Raw genomic sequence first — 20,254 nt, forward strand, 5'->3', positions numbered from 1 at the left:
AATAATGTATAACAACAACAAATACTTCTCCACACCGAAAGAGAGACTTCTTATATCGGGTTCTGCAGAGAGCAAGACAGAGGGGAAAGGGATGTCATTGGCACTGGAAGTCTCCAAAATCATGAAGCTGCTGCAGCCTGTAGTGGAGTTAGACCTGTCCGGGGTTCTTTGGAACTAAATATAATAGATGATATGCCATGATCACTCAGTATTATCTCAGACTGAAACCCGACGTGAAGCTGAGATATGCAAGGCATAAGAAGGATCATCACCTACCCCAGATCACTATTTTATAAATGCGTGGTTGCAGTGGAGTATGCCAGTACTGTTGACACAAATGCTCTTAGCTCCTGGGACCTGCAGATAGAGGGGCCAATGAGTAACACATCCCACGGCTTTTCCCCCCAGGCACTGAAATAGGATAGAAGTGACAGCTGAAAAAAAGTTGCTTTTGACACCTCGGAGCTTAACAATAGGACCTAAAATGTACGCCCAGAGCCATGTCCCCCACATGACAAAGCAATTCATTGTTGTTCTGCCAGTGGGCTGACAACACTGTGTTTTATAAGGATTAAACAACAGCGCAGGTGGGTGATGTGCTGCAATTCACACACTAGTTTTCTTTAGCTGGCTTCTATACAGAAGACAAGAAAGCGGAGGGCAGCCATTTTGTCATTCTTTCACCTCAAAGAATTGATTTGCTTTCTGTACATTTTTCTGTTAATCAAAACCTTTTGAAAATAAACCTTTCAACATTTTACCTCTTCACAGCCTCTTCTCACAACTATTTACCCACTCATTTTTTTTTCTGACAGCAACAAAACAATATCTATTTACCCACTCATTTTTTTCTGACAGCAACAAAACAATATCACAAATGAAACATGGGCTGAAAGTGACAGACTTACCACAGTGGTGGAAGGTAAACAAAAGAACCACCACAGGGTGTGAGGCATTCAAATGGTCATAGATGCAGTTTATTTCCAGAGAGTGGATGATCAAAGAAAATGTCTTGACCCTTCCTTCCAATGAACAAAGTTTGTTTGCTTTCTTTACCCAGAATTTAACCTGGAAGCAAATGGAATTTCCTCACCTAGAGGATGAGATTTTCAAAAGTGCCTTAAGTGAAGTAGAAATATAAGTCTCCTTGATGTATGGGATTTGTGTTCCTAAATCACATAGGTGCTTTTGAAAATCCCTACCCCTAATTGCCAGAGCAAACAAAAAGAAACATGTCTGGCCCCAAGAAGACTCTTTCTCTCCTTTTGATTATATTTCCTCTAGGAGAAGTCACGGCTTATTCACACTTCTACTGCTGAGTCACTAAATCTTGTTAAAAGAGAGCACTAGTAACAAGGGATAAAATCCATTCCACATTGAAGTCACTGGGCATTCAAGTCTGGAAGTCACTGGAGAGATTAATAAAACTGGGGCTTTTCAGCTTGGAAAAGAGACGACTAAGGGGGGGACATGATTGAGGTCTATAAAATCATGATGGGTGTGGAGAAAGTAAAGAAGGTAGTATTATTTACTCCTTCTCATAACACAAGAACTAGGGGTCACCAAATGAAATTAATAGACAGCAGGTTTAAAACAAACAAAAGGAAGTATTTATTCACACAACGCACAATCAACCTGTGGAACTCCTTGCCAGAGGATGTTGTGAAGGCCAAGACTATAACAGGGTTCAAAAAAGAACTAGATAAGATCATGGAGGATAGGTCCATCAATGGCTATTAGCCAGGATGGGCAGGGATGGTATCCCTAGCCTCTGTTTGCCAGAAGCTGGGAATGGGTGACAGGGATGGATCACTTGATGATTACCTGTTCTGTTCCTTACCTCTGGGGCACCTGGCATTGGCCACTGTCAGAAGACAGGATACTGGGCTAGATGGACCTTTGTTCTGACCCAGTATGGTCATTCTTATGTTCTTATGATGTCAGGGGGCAAGGATTTCACCCTAGTTGTTGGATGGCAACATTCTAGCGGCAATATATGCAGGACAGTCGTGAGTGTGTGTGTGTGTGTATATGAATGGACGGTTCTTACCCTCAATGGGTGCAAGGCTGGTGCCACTGGTAGGACTGTGGTCCATGAGGCAAGAGTCATGATCTTGCCTCCTTCAAAGGACCTCAAAGGTATCTGCCTGACGCTCCAAAGATCATGGGACTGACCACGTTGTTCAGTGGAGGTGACCCAGCTCTGGCAGGGTGCAAACAGGAGCAAACTGCATTCTGCCAGAAGATGAAGCAGCAGCCAAGTTCCATCAAATTTCTGGAGTTCCAGAAGACATAAAATCTCCTGGAGTGCTCACTAGGGCAATGCATCTGTTTTCTGCACCCCAACATGGGACTGTGCTCAAACAGGCCCAAGCAAGTCCTTTATACACAACTGTTCATGTGGCTGATGTTCTGGAGTTCATCTATGAGTTCTCCTAGCTGGCTTCTGCACTGAGGAGATGTGCATGAGAAATCCAAATATTCTCATGTCTTCTACATCTTTATTAGCCATTAGGCAAAACATTTGGATCACCTTTCTTTTGCACAATGCAGCGGATCTCTTCTGGGTGTGAGAAAATGAAAATAAATGACAGAGCAGAATATAAACGACAAGTGAGGAAGACGAACGAGTGAGTGGTATCGTTTCCAGTCAGTGCACTGTACACGTGTCTGAGCCAGTCCCATGTGAAGGACAGCGCATCTCAAAGAGTCTGACAATCTTAATTTATGTCATGCAACTTGAACAGAAAGAGACTATTCTGCAAGGTGCTGAGGGACCTGTCCCAGCCCAGAAAGGGCTCAGCACCAGTTAGCATCAGACCATGCTCTTTTTATAACTGGTTAAGCTATGCCCTGTTATTTTCACTGTTCAATGCACTCAGTGTGATATGCACGGTGGCAGTCAACAAGAAAGTCAGGTAATGGAAGAGCAGGTTGATTACGTCCAACAGCCTACTTAGGCAGATTTCTCAAATGCAAGCAGAAGGAATTCCTTGATTTGACCCCAGAAGATGATTGTATAATACCCAAAATTAACAGTGCCAATGACTACTCCGTCCCCCAAAGGAGCTTCAGGTAGTGTCTCTGAGTCAAGAGCACTTTGGATACATATCATATAAGGTAACATGAGAGAACTGCAGTATCTCAACAAAGTCGGCTCATTCTTTTGCTCTTAATGCTGCCAGTCTGGATGCCTTGAAGCCCAGTGTCCTAAGAGCCAGAGTTGCTGATGTCACTCTACCCTCTCAGGTTAAGGGTCCCCGTTCTGGATCTTCGTAAAACAAGAAGAGAAGGCCCACTGGCAACTGATGAGTCAGAAGAAAATTGTGCTTCGGCAGAAGGACATTAAACATCAGTAATTGTTCAAAGGAAACCAGGGGCCTGAGTCTCCATTGCCCTACCGTTGCACAGTCATCACGCTTGTGCAAAGTTGGTGCAAAACACTATCAGAGCAGAAAGGTAGCATTTTATCTCTGCCAGGTGTAAACAATGATACCAAATGCCAGGCAATGACTAATCAGACCCCAAATCTTTTAGTGGGGTCCAAGACATACATTAAAGTAGAGTAAGATTCTGTACGACATCAGCCAACAGTATGGCTGATATAAGGAGAAACCAAACAAAGTTACAGGGAGGTCAGAGCATTTGTTTGCATTGAACTCTGTGGCAAGCTAGACCTAATTACTGCCGTTTCTGTGTTCTATAATCCATTGATGAGACCAAACAGAAATTCTGTGGCAGTTTCATTTTAATCAACAGGTGAGGTTTTAATTAATTAAATAGGAAAATGAGTAATTGTGACAGTCTGTATCCCTATGTCCACCCCTTTTACAGGACTATGATACATTTTGTACAAAGCATGCCTTGTGAGGTATCGTTTGAAAAACATTTGCTGATCATTACTGTCCAGCTAAAATATGTGTGGCAACATTTTATGTAAAGTTATATGATTCTACTCTATGATGTTACCAAGACATATTCTAAATCTGGGGACACAACCACAAACCAGTCCCTCAGAGACAAAAGGCAAACTGATGCCTCAGCCAAGTTTCAATGAAATCAAATGGACTATCACTTGGTTAAGCGGCCATTCTTTGGTAGGTAAAAGGGCACGAGTGAGAAATTTACATTTTGGCAAAGAAACAGCTGGAGGTTCCTGTCCCCCACAGACTTTCTGTCTCCTGAAGCCCAGCTGGAGACGATTCTCAAAGAAGAGGAAAAAATATAAAGAATGGGGAACAGACACCCCAAATCAACTCTCCCTTCATCTCTACTCATGACAACAACAACACTTGAAGGACAAAATAATCCTCACTGGACTAGGGAGGGATCCTGGCAGAAAGGAATTCAGCCAGTCAGACTGCTAGAACATGTGGTGAGAGAGACTTTTGCTTTGAATTCACTTAGCTTAGGTATTAGTTGCATTTACTTTTATTTTCTTGTAACCAATTCTGACTTTTATGCCTCCTTACTTGTAATCACTTAAAATTTATCTTTCTGTTAATAAACTTGTTTTATTGTTTTATCTAAACCAGGGTGCTTGGACTGAAGTGTTTGAGAAACTCCATTTGAGATAACAGGATTTGTGCATATCATTTTCTATTGAGAAAATGACAAACTTTGAGAGTTTGTGTTGCACAGGAAAGGGCTGGGCCGAACAAGACGCACATTTCTGGGGGAAACTCTGGGACTGGGAGTTTGCTGGTGTTGCTCTGTAGTGAAATTCAAAAGGGGCTGGCCACAGTCCTCATACAGTATAGCTAGGAGTAATTTCCATGCTGGAGGCTGTGTGTGAGCAGACCAGGAGTGGTTGTTCTCTCAGCAAAGCAGTGTAAAAGGCACCCCAAGTTGGAGAACTGAGGGGACACAGGTGTTCAACAGTACAGATTGTACCCTGGGTAATGTCACAGTAATACACTGAGTACAGTAGCCCTGTGTTCTTTATTTTGATATTAAAGTCACTTAATTTTGTTCTGTCCCTTCATTTTCTATCCTGATGATGCATAATTGCATCAGAGAAGCTGTCAGGATGGATCTAGTGTTGTCGGGAGCTGACTGAGGGGTAGCTGGGGATTTTGGTACACAGGGAAGCATGGGAAGAAGTCTGGGGTTGTGTGATATGCACAATAGCTAGATATTTGTGCTAAAATGATTGGCAGTGAGATGGTGAACTATGTTGACATTTAATTGGTCATGTCTTAGATTTCAGGCTCACAGAGATAAATATGGCAAACCACACCACTCCAAGACATTGTTTCAGACTCTTTATGGAGTCAGGAAGACAACAATGCATTGGTTTGTACTTGGTTCACATTTACAATGTTTTCTTTGCAACAATAAGAGCTCAAAAACACACACTCAGCAGTATGGCACAAATAGACACTTCGAAGAGCCTGGCTTCGCATGTTCAGGATGTTGTGTGATGTTATCTGATTAAAATATGACCATGTAGAGCATTGTTGCTACCATTATTATATAATTGCAACAAATCTTTGCTCATGTGGAAACACCAACAAGGTGTTTAGCCAGCACACTGTGAAGGATCTATTCAAGTGGAATGGCCCATCAAAGAACACTTAACTCACAATGGAAGATGCCTAAATTTGTTAGTCTCTAAGGTGCCACAAGTACTCCTGTTCTTCTATTTACACTTAATGAACTTTCCTGTGAATGTTCTAACTGGAGTATGAGTAATGACTTCTGCTATGACTAAACGAATCATGCATGGACATGTGCCTTGCCCATGTGACTCCAAACACCATCTTGTTACCTGTAATTTTCCACAATGAGAACAATGGGTTTCCCGTCCCTTGGCAGAAGCTAAAAAAGGCACTGGAAACATTTCCATTTTGCCTCTTTCCTGCTCAAACCTCTGGACTATGAATTTATACTAATGGAAGCATTCTAACCAAGGGACTGAGGACCTTCCAATGATTTGGAAGCAACCAGAGACTTGACTTAAGCCAGCAGTTTATTCCATCAGTGCTACAAGCCTGAACTGAGAACTTTGCAATTACTGCATGTATTTGATTCCTTTAACCAGTTTTAACTCTCATCTTTCTTTCTTTCAAATAAATATTTAGATTTTAGATACTAGAGGATTGACAACAGTGTGATTATTGGGTAAGATCTGAGTTATATATTGACCTGGGTATGTGGCTGGTCCTTTGGGATCAGAAGAACCCTTTTGTTTGATGAAATTGGTTTTATATAACCACTCACTTAACACTTAAGTTCAGTGGTTTTGGTGATGATCCAGGACTGGAATACCTAAGGAGACTGCATTTTTGACTTCTTGTTAGCCAGTGTGGTGAGACAAAAGTTGACTTTTGTTGCTGGTTTGGTATATTTCATGGAAGAATAACCACCAGCTTTGGGGTGTGTCTGCCCTTTTCCCCAGCAGCTTGTTCTGAATTTAGTATTCTCAGTTGTGACCCACAGAGGCGCGGTGACAACTTGATAACCATGTATTTGTTGGAATAAGTGATTAATAAGCCTGGTCCTTCCACCTCTCTTGCCCAGCATTTATGTTCAATTGGCAGGGGAGATCATGAGATGCGCTGTCAATATGCTGACAACCTCAAGCAAATCATTTTTTTCCATCCTGCTGACATAATGCTAATTCCCAGTTGTCGCAGTGTCTGAGGGAAATTGGAAGCTGGTGAAAGGAATCTAGGCTCAGTCTAACTCTAGGAAAGATGGAGGTGATGTTACTAGGAAGAGAAACTATTTTGGTAAATTGGCGTGAGCTAGGATCTCACCCTTTACTGCAGATATCTGCTTCTGATGAAAGCAACAGAGGGTCCTGTGGCACCTTTGAGACTAACAGAAGTATTGGGAGCATAAGCTTTCGTGGGTAAGAACCTCACTTCTTCAGATGCAAGGTGAAGTGAGGTTCTTACCCATGAAAGCTTATGCTCCCAATACTTCTGTTAGTCTCAAAGGTGCCACAGGACCCTCTGTTGCTTTTTACAGATTCAGACTAACATGGCTACCCCTCTGATCCCTGCTTCTGATGGTCACCTGTGTGACTCCTCAGGGGTTTTCTGACCCTGAACACCTAAATAAACAACAGTGGCCAGAAATTCCTTTTATCTCTCTATCCTGTTGGGTGAAGTTATAGCCTCAATGATCCATGCTTCCAGCACAGCCCAGCTGCACTATTGAAAGATGCTCTCCCTGGGGTTTGACAGTGACTGAAACTGTCCATACAATATACAACATCCCACATTCCTTAATGAATGAAGACAGAACAATGCTATGGACTCTTCGCTGGGTTCCTAACCAGATCTGGATCTCTTCCAAGGTGGGGGCCTCAATCTCCAAATCTCTTTATGGGCTAGGCACAGGCTATCTCAGAGATCTCCTGCAAGGATCTGGGGACTAGAAGCCAAGCTTCCAGAGCCTGGAATGGCTGGTGTTGTTACAGTGCCACCAGGAGGCTAGAGACGCACAGCCAGGGAGCACTATGGAGAGTAGGCACCACAGGAAGTGCCGCCCAAAAGGCCCAGAGTGACAGTACCTGCAGCCCTCTGATTGGCCAAGGAAGTTGTCAGGAAAACCACACAGACTTTGGACTGCTGTGACGCCAGACTTTCCTTGATCTCCAGCCTCTGACTCCAGCCTGATTCTGACCTGATTCCTGCCTCCTGGTTCTATCTCTGAGCTCCGGTCTCTGACTTCAACCTGACCCTGACTCTTGCAATTCCTCCAACTCCTGCTCAGTGACTGCCATCCCTGCTGTGTGGACCTCAGCCCGGCTGTGACTGCTAGGCCAGACTGCCTCCACCCCGCTCCCTTATTTCCCCTTTCCATAGGGCCTCTGCTACAACAGTTATGTCAGAAGTGACCACTGTGGCGGTCCCTTCTACCACCACAGATAAGATCACTTTTAGGTCACAAGGCAAGACATCTCTGTGCTCAGGCTTTTCTCCTAAAAAGAAAACTACAGTACAGAATGGCCTACCACCATTCTCCTGGCAGAAATGAGTGAGAGTGTTGGTCTTATTGTGTACAGGAATCAATCATTTACTTAAGAGTATGGCATCTAGATACCGCAGTGATGAGAGCATTAGAAATGCAGATAGATTTTAACCAACAGAAATAGGTAAGGGGGGGAGGGAGTGTCATAAAATTTCAAGTTAATTTATCCCCTCAGTTTTGCTTGCTGGTAAATGTGCACATATTTTAACCAGACACCTGATATATTTTTAGCCAAAAGAACAAATCTTCTTTAACTAAGTCGTCAGACTCAAATCAGCTACTGACAAAATATAGACATTGTGACACAGGATGGTTGGTATTATTTTTACAGTATAATTTTCAGCTGAAGAAGGTTTTTTGGAGGGGGGAGGTGGAGGGAAGATGCCATAGGCCTTGTGATATTTGGTGAAGATGAATATTTTACTACCATTTGATTTAGAGGGACAGATCCTCACCTGCTGTAAATCAGAGTAGCTCCACTGAATTCAATATCTGTCAGTCCCTCCCTCCCTCCCTCCCTCCCTTCCCATACATATCATCTATCAATCTATCTATCTATCTATGATAGTAGTTGAAGTAAACCACAATAAGAGAAGGAGCTCCTCAATTTTAGTGCCTATCCACATCTAGACGTTAGGGCAGTGGTTCCCAAACTGTGAGGCATGCCCCGGCATGGAGGAATGTTCGGGGACGTGTGGTGAGTCCCAGGCCAGGCTCCACGGGGGGTGGGGAGGGACTACCACCCAGCCCCACTCTGCCCCCAGCTCTGCTCCAGCTCCACCCCTAGCCATGGCCAATTGTGGCTCTGCACCCGGCTGCGACCCTCGCTGCTGGCCCCGACCGCGGCCCAGCCATGGCTCCATTTTTGGCCCTGGCCCCACCCCTCAGCCGTGGCTCCGCTCCCAGCCCCGGCTCTACTCCCTGGCTCCTGGCCGGCTGCAGCTCTGGCTCCAGCCTCAGTTCCCTTACCCCTGTCCGCCACTCCCCCTCCAGAAGCCACAGCCGCACTCCTGACCCCAATTCCTGACCCTGATTCCGGGGGGGGGGGAGGGGAGGGAGCCGACAGGGGTAAGGGGTGGTGTGACGTGAAAAGTTTGGGGACCATGGCATTAAGGGCATGTCTACACTGCAGCTGGGAGGTGTAATTCCCAGCTCAGGTATATAGACGTGTGGTTGCTCTGCTGAAGTGAGCACACTACACTAGCAGCAAAATGGTGGCAGCGTGGCTGGTGGCTGAATCGCTGACCTAGGATCTCAGATGGGATTGTACGTGGCAGGCTAGCCCAGGTTGCCACGGCCACATACTATTTATAGGTGCTCGTTCAATTAGACCTAGGGCATGTACATCGACCTGAGCTGGGAGTTACACCCCCAGGGGCCTAGCCTAGCCGGTGATGGTGCAGTACACCATCTTGTGGTAATGGAGTGCAACACAGGGAAGAGAATGGGCACAAGAGATGAAGCCCATTTAAGTCAACACAAGCCCTTTCTAAATGTATCCACAAGAGGTTCACGTCCCTAAGCAGGCCCAAACAGAAGCACCTGATTTTGTCTACAGTCTAGGGGCACATCCCTGGTGCTTCCCACTAGTTTCTCCCAGGAGGGTGAATGTGTGTCGATGGAAAAGCTCTGCTCCAGAACATTCCAACATGCCCCATTAAATGTCTTTCCTGTTAGAAGACTCCAGGGCTGGGTTCTCCCATCTGAAAGTCACTTTGCGCTGCCTATGGACCAACTAAGCCACCGGTTCTGCTGCCTCCTGCCAGGGAACCCTTCCCACTGGCATAAAGGGAGGGAGGGGGCCTGTCAAGAGAAAGGAAGATGGGGGACAAGACAGAGTTGGATTCTGCTATGCCTGATTCTCCAGTGGCATACGGTCGCTCAGGGAACGTACCTCAGAAGTGCAAGTTAAAGCTGCAGGGAGGCTTTGGGAAATGACAAACAGCCCCTCTCCTTCAAAACAAAAACAAAACCCTGGAAAAATATCTCTAGCATTTCTGAAATAGCTTTTTACCGGGCCTAATCCAAAGCCCACTGAAATTAATGGCAAGACTCCCCTTGGTTTCATTGGGCTGTGGATTGGGCCTATATAGGATACACAGTGGTGTAAAGATATAAAGGATTAATTGACCATTATTTGTGCATTTGAGATGATCTGCCTAACTCACTTATGCCTTCATCAGTCAGACCTCCAGGGATTCTGACTCTCTATATCTTCATTTGTTCGCATAGACAGATGACAGACAGACAGACATATTAGAAGGGAAACAGCACGCAAGAAACTCTCTGTATGAAAGTGTGGCCTATACTATTAAGAAGTTCGAGAACCCCTTCCTTATTCTAATAGTTTTTCATCTCTGACTTTGTTTATTTCAAACCTCACTGCAGAGCAACAAACCACTAAAAATTCCAGGTCAGCTCTCCAGCTGCCGTCAGTCGGCTTAGCTCCATCGAAGTCAGTGGCACTACACACGTGAGTCGCTGTTTACCAGTGTGAGTGAGAGGTTCACAATCTGGCCCCTGAGCACGCTGGAGCTCATTCTGAAATACAGCCTCTGATTTTAGCTCAGTTGATTATAGGAGCAAGGGACAGGCTTTAGCTGCCCAGCTGTCTCACTGGGGGGGACATGATCTGGTTATTCGATGGCTACCTCCTAGCACTCACCCTCACGCTTAATTGCAGGTATAAATACAGACGCACAGTTAATTGTGGGGATAAGTATTGCTTTTGGATCATTAGACCCCAGGTTGATGACTGTTTAAAAATGTAGATTTCCATATACATACATAAGTCGAATATTGAAAGCCTCTGGCATTTCCAGGCTGAGTAAAAAATTATATTAGCCACAGGAATATTTAATAGTACCCCACAGCCTTGTGATACTTACTCAATCAGTTCCAAGGCACACTGCTGCTCTCTGATTCATACTTGTGACTAATACCTAGCTGCCTCTCACTTCTCAGTACCCAGTAGTATAAATATGAATAGGCCAAACAAACGCACAGTGGCTTTCCCTGCTGCAGCATGGGAGAACTTGTCATTTTTTATTACTGCCTTCCGAGGTTGATTTAGACACCTCTCCTTCCACGAACTACATTTTCAGTCTTCCTAGGCTGATGGAGATGTACAAGCTTTAGTATGCCAAAGATTCCTCAGCCTTGCATGAGAAGATTTATGCTGTATTAATCTAAAAGCACAACGTCTACTCTGGGGTTTTGTGTGTTTGTCGGTGGCATTTTTTTAGAAAACCAATCAGCTAAACAACAACAGGCTGGATTGTGCCTCAAGGCCATCACTGTCAATCATGTGATTGGTAGATTAACTGAGAGGTTGCAGATTCATTTCTGCTCAAATTGTTTTAACAGAGGATCAAAATCTTTCCCTCTGCATGTAAGATTTTATTTAGTTGCTTTCATTCCATTTTGCACATGGTCTTGTGGGAATTAAGACCTGCAAAGACATGCACAATGATCCAGAACGGTGCTGTCCTTTCTCAATAAAGCAGGCTAATGGGTTTATTTGTTAGTATAATGTTTGCCAAATTTTTCCTGGGAATTTTGCCCCTTCCTTAACCTTTATGATTGCATTACAATTGATATCTTGCACTGAGGTCTAATCAAACCGCAGATGTTGCCCTGAAAGAAAAAGAGTAAAAGTTACCGCAGCTGCTTTTCTTTCCCTGACAAAGACTATATTCATTAATTACTGAGATGAAAAGATTAAACGAGGCAGTGATGCAATCTTCAGGGGAAAACCCAGGCGCACATGGACTGTACTGAGACGGGCTGCTCACGCCCTATCAGGTTCAGTTTAACAGTTGGCTGTGGGATTAATTTAGATCATGTAAATACAGTAAATAAGAACTGACTCTTAGGTCTTGTCTACACTACAGGGGAAAGTCAATCTAAGCGATGCAATTTGAGTTACGTGAATAGCCTAACTCAAATCGACGTAGCTTAGATCTACTTACTGCGGGCTCCACACTATGAGATGTCGACGGGAGAGACTCTCCTTACTCTTCTAGATCCAGTGGAGTACAGGAGTCAATGGGAGAGCAATCTGTGGTTGATTTTGTGGGTCTTCACTAGACCTGCTGAATCAACTGCCAATGCATCGATCGCCACTTGTCGATCCCCAGGTAAGTTTAGATGAGCCCAGTGTCCCAGCAGTGTGACCAAAACGAATGGCAATGTACTCCAAAGGGAAAAGATGAAGCAGAAATCCCCATAAAACCCAATAAATGCTCTGTGCCTAAGTCTGCCCTGAGAAATGCGGGTACAACTGTTGTTGACATCCAAAGGGGATCTTCGTTTCATTCATTTTTATAGCACACCAAGTTTTCTTATCAACCAAAGAAAATGGGGAGTTTCACAAAAAACCACTACTCACTATGTTCAAATGGTGCAGAGAGAGAGGCATACCCAGGCAAGGGAGTTACTCAGAAGAGGACATGCAGAAAGAAATGACCATGATATGACCAAATGGCTCCTCTGGCTGAGAAGAAAAGGTGGGGATGTGAAAATGGCAGGAAACTTCATTGTAAGCAATACACTTGCCCAGTCAGAGAACAGATAAAATACCATGTGACTTACAGCATTTGTCCAATCAAACCTAACCAACTCACCTCAGATGTTGGATTGTGAATGACAGCAGTGAAATGGCTCATGAACAATCTACAGAATTATTCCAAGAACTAATTCAGCAAAGAGTTTCAGCTAAGTCTGAAAAAAAAAAATGGACCAGCTCTGGACAATTTGCAAAAAATGTCGAAATCTGTCAAGTAAATGAATACCAGTGAACTCTTTGCTTAGGTGTTCCTATAAGTTAGCCAATGAAGAGACTGGGTCAGTGCTAGCATTTTCAGCCTGGGGAGCAAAATGTGCATTGTACATCTGAGGACAAAGAAAGTTTGCTTCACTGACTATAAAAGAAAGATCAAATTCTTCACTAATTTAAACCCTTAAAAATCTCACTGATGTCAGTGGGAGCTACATGGATGTAAGTGATGGCAGAATTTGGGCCTCTAGGACTAGAGGCATTATAAGGAGTGATGCTAACATGAAGGAATAAAGCATTTCTTCTGTTAGATTAATAGTAACAGCTGTTTTGACTTTTTTAAGCTATGGAACAGTGCTTGTTTTACAAGCCCATAGACCCCTAAAAGACATCCAGATTCATACTTATTATGCCAAATTTGCTCTCATTTTCCACTGATAAAAATCCAGAGTCAGTCTGGATTTCAATGGAGTTATTCTGGATTTGCAAAAGTATAAATAGACGTGGCAGAATTAGATTTAAAAAAATATTTTTGACGGATAAAACTGATGTTTAATTATAAGCATTTTATGTTATATGTTCATCGATTTAAATGTTCACAGTTGTGCAAAATTATGGAGGATCAGACAATAATTATTTAATGACAATAGACACCGAGATTTAATATAAAGCTTCGTAACCAAAACACAAATTGTCAACAATATACAAAGTATATTGTCAAAATATACAAAGTAAAAATTCTTAAATTAAACTCCAGTAAGTTCTCAACCAACATTTTTCTTACTTTGCCTATCTGTAAATTTTGATTATTGATGGAAGTATTTTTTCATCGGTTTGCATGTTCGGTGAAATTGATGTTTACTGACATTTACTGATAAAAATGTAGCCTAAGTATAAATGAGAGCAGAATTTGGCCCCAGGACAGAAGTCTATCAATAAAACTGTCTCCAGAGTGGCATAAAACATGAGTCAGACTAGGAGTTCTACTGGGATTAACAGGCATCCTTGTTTACAAAGCTACAGATAGAGACCACAGGGCAAACTCCATGACATAGAAGCTGGGCACTCTCAGCTCTGCTGTCACACAGCATGTCTGGGCAGGAAAAAAATACGAGGACACCACTGATTGCAAATGCGTAGGTATAGGAAAGGTAATGGATACATGTGCCAATCAATCAATAGGGTGGGAATAGAAAAGCAATAGGAGATATTCTATTAAGCATACATTTGATGTATTAATGAAAGAAAGAAAATCAGCATCATGTTAAAGCTGTGACTTCAAGCACTCAGGAGTGAGGAAGTTCTAAAAGGTAAGATTGCTCCAGTACCAGTAAACTGGCCAAGTAGCACATATATGGTATTCTTCAATCCTCCTTCATTTGCAAAACGAAACCCTAGCATATTACTCTTTGATCTAGTTAGCTAGCTAGTTAGGTATGTAAATAGCCTCATCAGTCTCCATCACCACAGAATTTTGAGTTTCTAACAAGTAACTAATATTCGTCATTACAATAACTCTCTCTCTCTCCCCCCACACTGAAGAAGTAGTTAAGAGGTTCCTTTCTTGTTGATTGGCTGTTTTATATTGGGTGTAGGCAGGGCTGATGAGAGCGGAGGGAAGCTGGTACAAATTACCGGGGCCCGGCGGTCCGGAAGGGGGCCTAGGGCCTGGCTTCCCCCCCGTCTCGTCAGCCCTGTTTAGCTGATCCACCCTTGCTGGGGGGCCCAAAAAAATTCCGGGCCCAGCTTCCCCCCCTCTTGTCGGCCCTGTTTAGCTGGTCCACCCTTGCTGGGGGCCTGAAAAAATTCCGGGCCCGGCTTCCCCCGCCTCTTGTCGGCCCTGTTTAGCCGGTCTGCCCTTGCTGGGGGGCCTGAAAAAATTCTGGGCCCGGCTTCCCCCCCCCCCTTGTTGGCCCTGTTTAGCTGGTCTGCCCTTGCTGGGGGGCCCGAAAAATATTTTTCACCGGGGCCCGAACCCGCTCTCAGCGGCCCTGGGTGTAGGTGAGCATGGAAAGCGGAGTCAAAGAAATGTTCTGAAACTGGAGAGATTCTTATCTCTTGTGGGAGTGAGATCCATAGCTTAGGTTCTGCTCCTGGGAAAGTTCTGTCTCCTATGCTCCCAAGTCTCTCCCTGTTGGCCAATAGTTTCATTATTCCAATGGAGCATAATTGTTGTGGGAAGTTACGGTTGTTGAGGGAGAGGCAATCTCTAATGTGGCTAAGGCCAGTCCCATGGAAGGCTTTGAATATCAGGACAGAGACTTTGGTTCCCTAATGAATACAGAGTCCAGTTCAGTGCAGAAAGTGGCGCACTGGGGTGATGTTCTCCTGGCAACCAGCATTGCGGAACAGACTAGCTGTTAGGTTATCAATGAATATAGTACCATAAAATGTACCAGGGGTTCTCAAACTGGGGATTGGGACCCCCCAGGGGGTCAGAAGGTTCTTACATGGGGGGTCGCGAACTGTCAGCCTCCACCCCAAACCCTGCTTTGCTTCCAGCATTTATAATGGTGTTAAATATATAAAAAGTGTTTTTAATTTATAAGGGGGGGGTCACACTCAGAGGCTTGCTATGTGAAAGGGGTCACCAGTACAAAAGTTTGAGAACCACTGAAATATACAGAATGTGCAATGCAGCCAAATTAACATTGACTCAGCAATCTTAGTGCCCAGTCTTGCAACATGGCTAAGTGCCAAGTCTCTTCACAGAATTGGGCCTTTACCCTTGATATTGCTTTGATTTTAGTTTTTTGAATGCAATTAATTAATTTAATTTTGGCATTAATAAGCTGCTGTGGGTAGGGATAAGATGAACAGCTGCACATATGCTCTGTATAGCATGTTGCTGAACATATGTCATGTGATGAAAGACCTTGTTTGTAATGCACGCACACAAAGGGGGAGAGAGAAAAGATAGCAGTGGGGACCTTCACTCTGAATTTCCTTACTTCTGTGGGATTAAAATCTCAAACTTCATTTATTTCATATTTTGCACATTATTTTCTTTTGTCTTCCTTTTTGCAACTCTCCATGTAAATCCACACTATTGTCTCTAAGTAATAGATAGATACACATTTTGTTGTGTTGAAAAGATAATGGCAATGCATTAGGAATTGTGAATAGATGAAATGCAGCATGCTGATACATTGTCTGGTGAAGTTATACAAGCACTGTGCAAGGCTTACAAATAATAGCTGGGTTTTTCAAAGGAAAATCAATGGGATCTGGGTAGCAAACTCCCTTATGCGCCTTGAAAATTCCAGCATTCAGGCCCAAACCCATGACTCTTTACCACTTAACTACATAATCCTTATTTACATAAAAAATCTGATTGACTTCCAATTGACTAGAGCTAGTTGGAAAATGGTAAGTGTTTTCTGTATTTTTAGCAAAAATTTTTAGGGTTTTCAACAATAGCAAAAAATACTTCGTTTTTTCTTTGTTTTCGGTTTTTGAAAACCAAAAAATATTTGAGGGTTTTGGTTTTGGTCAAAAACTGAAAAATTTTGGAAGAAACAACATTTTTTCCCACAAACAAAGGCCTTTTTGATTAAAAAATTTTTCTGACCAAACAATATTGATTCGCTGTGCTACTGACTTCTGTTGAACTCACATGTGCAAGGGTAGCAGAATCAGACCCTAAACTTCTATTGCAACAATGGAAATCTAAAGCAGACATCTCTTTTCCTCATATGTTGCATAATCTAAATGCCTGTGGAGAGAATCAGAGGGTCTCTGGGTAGGTCTACACTACCCAATAGTTCGGCGGCAAGCAAATCGAACTTCTGGGTTCGACTTATCGCGTCTTGTCTGGACGAGATAAGTCGAACCCGGAAGTGTTCGCCGTCGACTGCGGTACTCCAGCTCGGCGAGAGGAGTACCGCGGAGTCGACGGGTGAGCCTGCCTGCCGCGTCTGGACCGAGGTAGGTTCGAACTAAGGTACTTCGAACTTCAGCTACGTTATTCATGTAGCTGAAGTTGCGTATCTTAGTTCGAATTGGGGGGTTAGTGTAGACCTGCCCTCTGGCTCCTCAGCAGAACAATCTGAATGGTAAAAACAATTCCATACCTCAGATAGAACATGCTCTCTTCACATAGTATTGTTTAATTCAGATGTTTTAGGCTGGACTGTTTGCACGATGATGACATTTATTTTTCAATAGAAAAAAAAAACAATGATTACCTCCTCCCTTTGAGATCAGAGTCCCTGGTGGCACGCTGCAGAAAATCCAAGCAATGTTAAAGATCTTTCAGTACAGCAGCCTCCTCCACACTTGACCTTACGGTGAATTGAGGACTGCAGCTTTAAGTGATTCTACTCTCTTAAGCTTTACAAATACATCTAAAGGGCATTCTCAAGGACATTTGACCTGGGGAGCATCTGGTAGATTACAAACCTCTCGTTTTAAGCATATACAAATTGTCATTGCCGGAAAAATAAAAATATTTATGTCAATTAAAGTCATTACGGGCTTCACACAGCCAAGGGTCAGTGGCTTGACACATATTTCACAGCACACTACCAGTATGAAGGCAGGACCATATTCTGGAACATCCCAGCCTAAACCAGTCACTTTATGCAATAATGCAAATAAAACAAGCGTGCTTGTAATTATAAGCCTCTCGAGTCTTGTCCAATGGGATCATGAAATATCTGGAGACAAATGAACAAGCCGCACTGCCAGATGACCTCGAGCGGAACAGAGTAGAGGTGTGTGATTTATTGTAAGGAATCAGAGGGGTGAAGGTGGGAGTGCATGCTCGACTTTTAAATAAAATAATCCTGTTTGTGAATTTATTGCAGTGAGGGAACTAGGGTATTTGCCAGGGAAAATGGCACATCCCCTTCCTGTAAATGTAAGTATATTGCAAACCATCATCGTCCCCCTCACCCCTCCTCTCAGAGGAGCCTGAGAACTCAGCAGTATCTCTCTGCCCCCCAGTGCCAGGTCAGATTCAATACACAGTACTGAATACAATATATTGCCTCTCTCTCTCCTGCTGGTTTCCCTGATTCTCCCTTGCAATCAGCTCATCTGTCAGTTCCAACACTGAGACTATCCTCCCAGCATGACCTCCTACCTGACCTGGAAAATGGAGAGGGAGGAGGGGCAGCTGCCTTCATAACATCTTCTCCAACCTCCTGCAGATTCCAGGGAGGTCCCTCTGTGAGTCTGGGTGCTGCGCTGGGGAGGGGGCAGAGACTTAAAGGAGCTGTGGAGGAAGTGGGAGGGGCTTGTTGGGGAAACAACCCCTTCTCTATGGAGATTTCATTGGAACCCTCCTGTAGGGTTCAGGGGGCAGCTGCTGTGAGGTGGAGTTCTGGCAACCTGGCTTCAGACAACCCTCAAAGAGATTTCCTCCCCCAGAACACCCTTAAAGGGGTTTTTGTCACTGGAGAGGATGGGCTGGGGCAGGGCCTGAGCGGCTAAGAACCCATAAGTATTATTGCTAGTTAAATATTCAAGGACTGATTTGTGGGTGTCAGTCTGGGTCTAAATTCTGCAGTTATGACCCACTGTGAGGGCACCTATGCGGTGGTGACTGTAATTTCTGTGGCGGCAGGGAACAGATTCAGAAAGAGAGGTGTCTGTTGTATTAAATCTGATGAGGCATAACCATACAGTATATATAGTGGTAGCCATTTAAATATTTAATGCAGCAAAACATTTTGCTCTGGACTTTGTTCTTAGCTACAGCAGAATTTGTAGTTTGCTGCAGGATCGAGTGCTGGAGAAATTCGAGTGCCTTGCTTCACACTCCTGGGGACAGTTCAAGTGTCTGTCTCTGGTTGGGAGCGTGTGGCAGCTGGGAGGGAAAGGGGTGCAGATTGGGCTCCTTATCGGGGAAGTGGTAGAATCTACTCACTCTTGCCCTTCCCATTAGGGAGCGTGAAGCTGCATAGCTGTTAGCAATTACTTTTCTGCACACTGTACCTTTACACTGGGTTGTGGTTTTGCTCTTTATATACCAGAAGCAAAATGAAGAAACCACAATGGCCCAGCTGGCACCCAAATCACTACATTTACTAAATATACACAAACATGCCAGGCCTAACTGCATCCATACTGCTGCTGTGACTGGTTTCTGGCAGCTTCTAAAAGATAGAACACAGTGAGTGTTACTATTAGGTAGTTCACAAATGCTTTAAAGGGATACTACTCTATTCCCATATCCGACGCATTTCTAGGACTGCCATTTTGTGCGGCGGTGTGATACAGCAGGTTTCAGATGAGACACACACACCATGCTCTCTCTCGTGGTGACTTTGCTTTTGATCTTTGTTGTTTCAATGCATTTTTTCCTTAATAATCTGAAATCAAAGTCACTCGAACCAAAGCACTGTCTTGCTCTCCACAGAACCATTTTCTTGTCTGAATTTCTCCTCCCACGTGCAATGTGTTTTGTGTTTACTTCCACCCAATGTTGATGAGTTCATGTGGGCCTTCCAGCAGGCTTCTGGACAGTAGAGCCTCCAGCCACAACTGCCCTTTGTTTCTCTCCCTTCCCCAAGCAGTGAAGGTCATGCCGGGAATTGTACTTGGAGCATCAGTCTGCACACTTCCCCTGCTCTGGCCAGAGGCTATGCGGTAAAGCTGCCAAGGAGAGAAGGGAAAGGTTTTCTCCTCAGAGGCCTTTGAACTCCATGGCAGAAGCCTGGTTCTGCACCATTTTCAAGGCTATGCAATCACACCGTCCTGTCAACATTACTAAAGTCCAGATCCTCAGCTGGTATAAATCAACTTATCTTCTCACTGGAACTGCACCAGTGTACACCAAGTGAGAGTCTGACCCCATTTGACTCACCCCAGGAGCTCAGTAATAAAGCGGGGGATTGAATCCACTGCTCCTGCGCATCAATCCAGGGCCTTAGCCACAAGGCCATCCTTCCCGTCTAGTCCCTTGTGCTCTAAATACTGCTCCTTGCTGTTACCACTCCAGAGATACAAACATGCTGGAGTGGCAAGCTTTCCTTAGGAGCGAAGAGCGCATGTAGATTGAGAGCAGCAGAGGAAGGCAGTGGATAGGAAAAAGAGGGGAAAAGATGACTGACCCCTGTGCAGTGTAACTGCACAGACCGTCCTGTTGTATAACTGAAGGAGGGTGGAATTCCGCCCCACATACTCACACTGGTCAGTACTTTACTCTGCAAGTCGTTCCCACTGATCCCAGAGACCCACTGTGAGCCTTACTTTTTGTGGCATAAGGTAGTAAAGGATACAGAGACCCGTCTATAATTTGCTGCCATGAAAGCAAGCAGCCCTGTTTTATTTTATTAAAGACTGATGACAAACTATACCAGGCATTTTTTTTTTTAATCTCCTTTAAAAATGCCATGCGGCCTGTCAGTCTCCTTTACTGGATGAAGCCTTCAATCTCCCTAGATAGAAGTGTCCTGAAAACACAGCACACAGTTCCCTGGTTTCATGGACATCCATTGTGAATCCCCCTGCCCCTCCAAAATGTATATGAGGTTTCCAGTGACATTA

The 20,254-nt window shown here is 44.0% G+C and overlaps 1 protein-coding gene across 2 annotated transcripts in view; it reads right to left on the reverse strand.

The window, feature by feature from the left end:
* SNAP25 (synaptosome associated protein 25) overlaps positions 1 to 20,254 on the reverse strand; it is a 99,737-nt gene that overhangs the window by 52,588 nt on the left and 26,895 nt on the right. The gene's annotated exons all lie outside the window — the stretch shown is intronic.

Source organism: Chrysemys picta, chromosome 3 (genome assembly GCF_011386835.1).
Source record: "Chrysemys picta bellii isolate R12L10 chromosome 3, ASM1138683v2, whole genome shotgun sequence".
NCBI lineage: Eukaryota > Metazoa > Chordata > Testudines > Emydidae > Chrysemys > Chrysemys picta.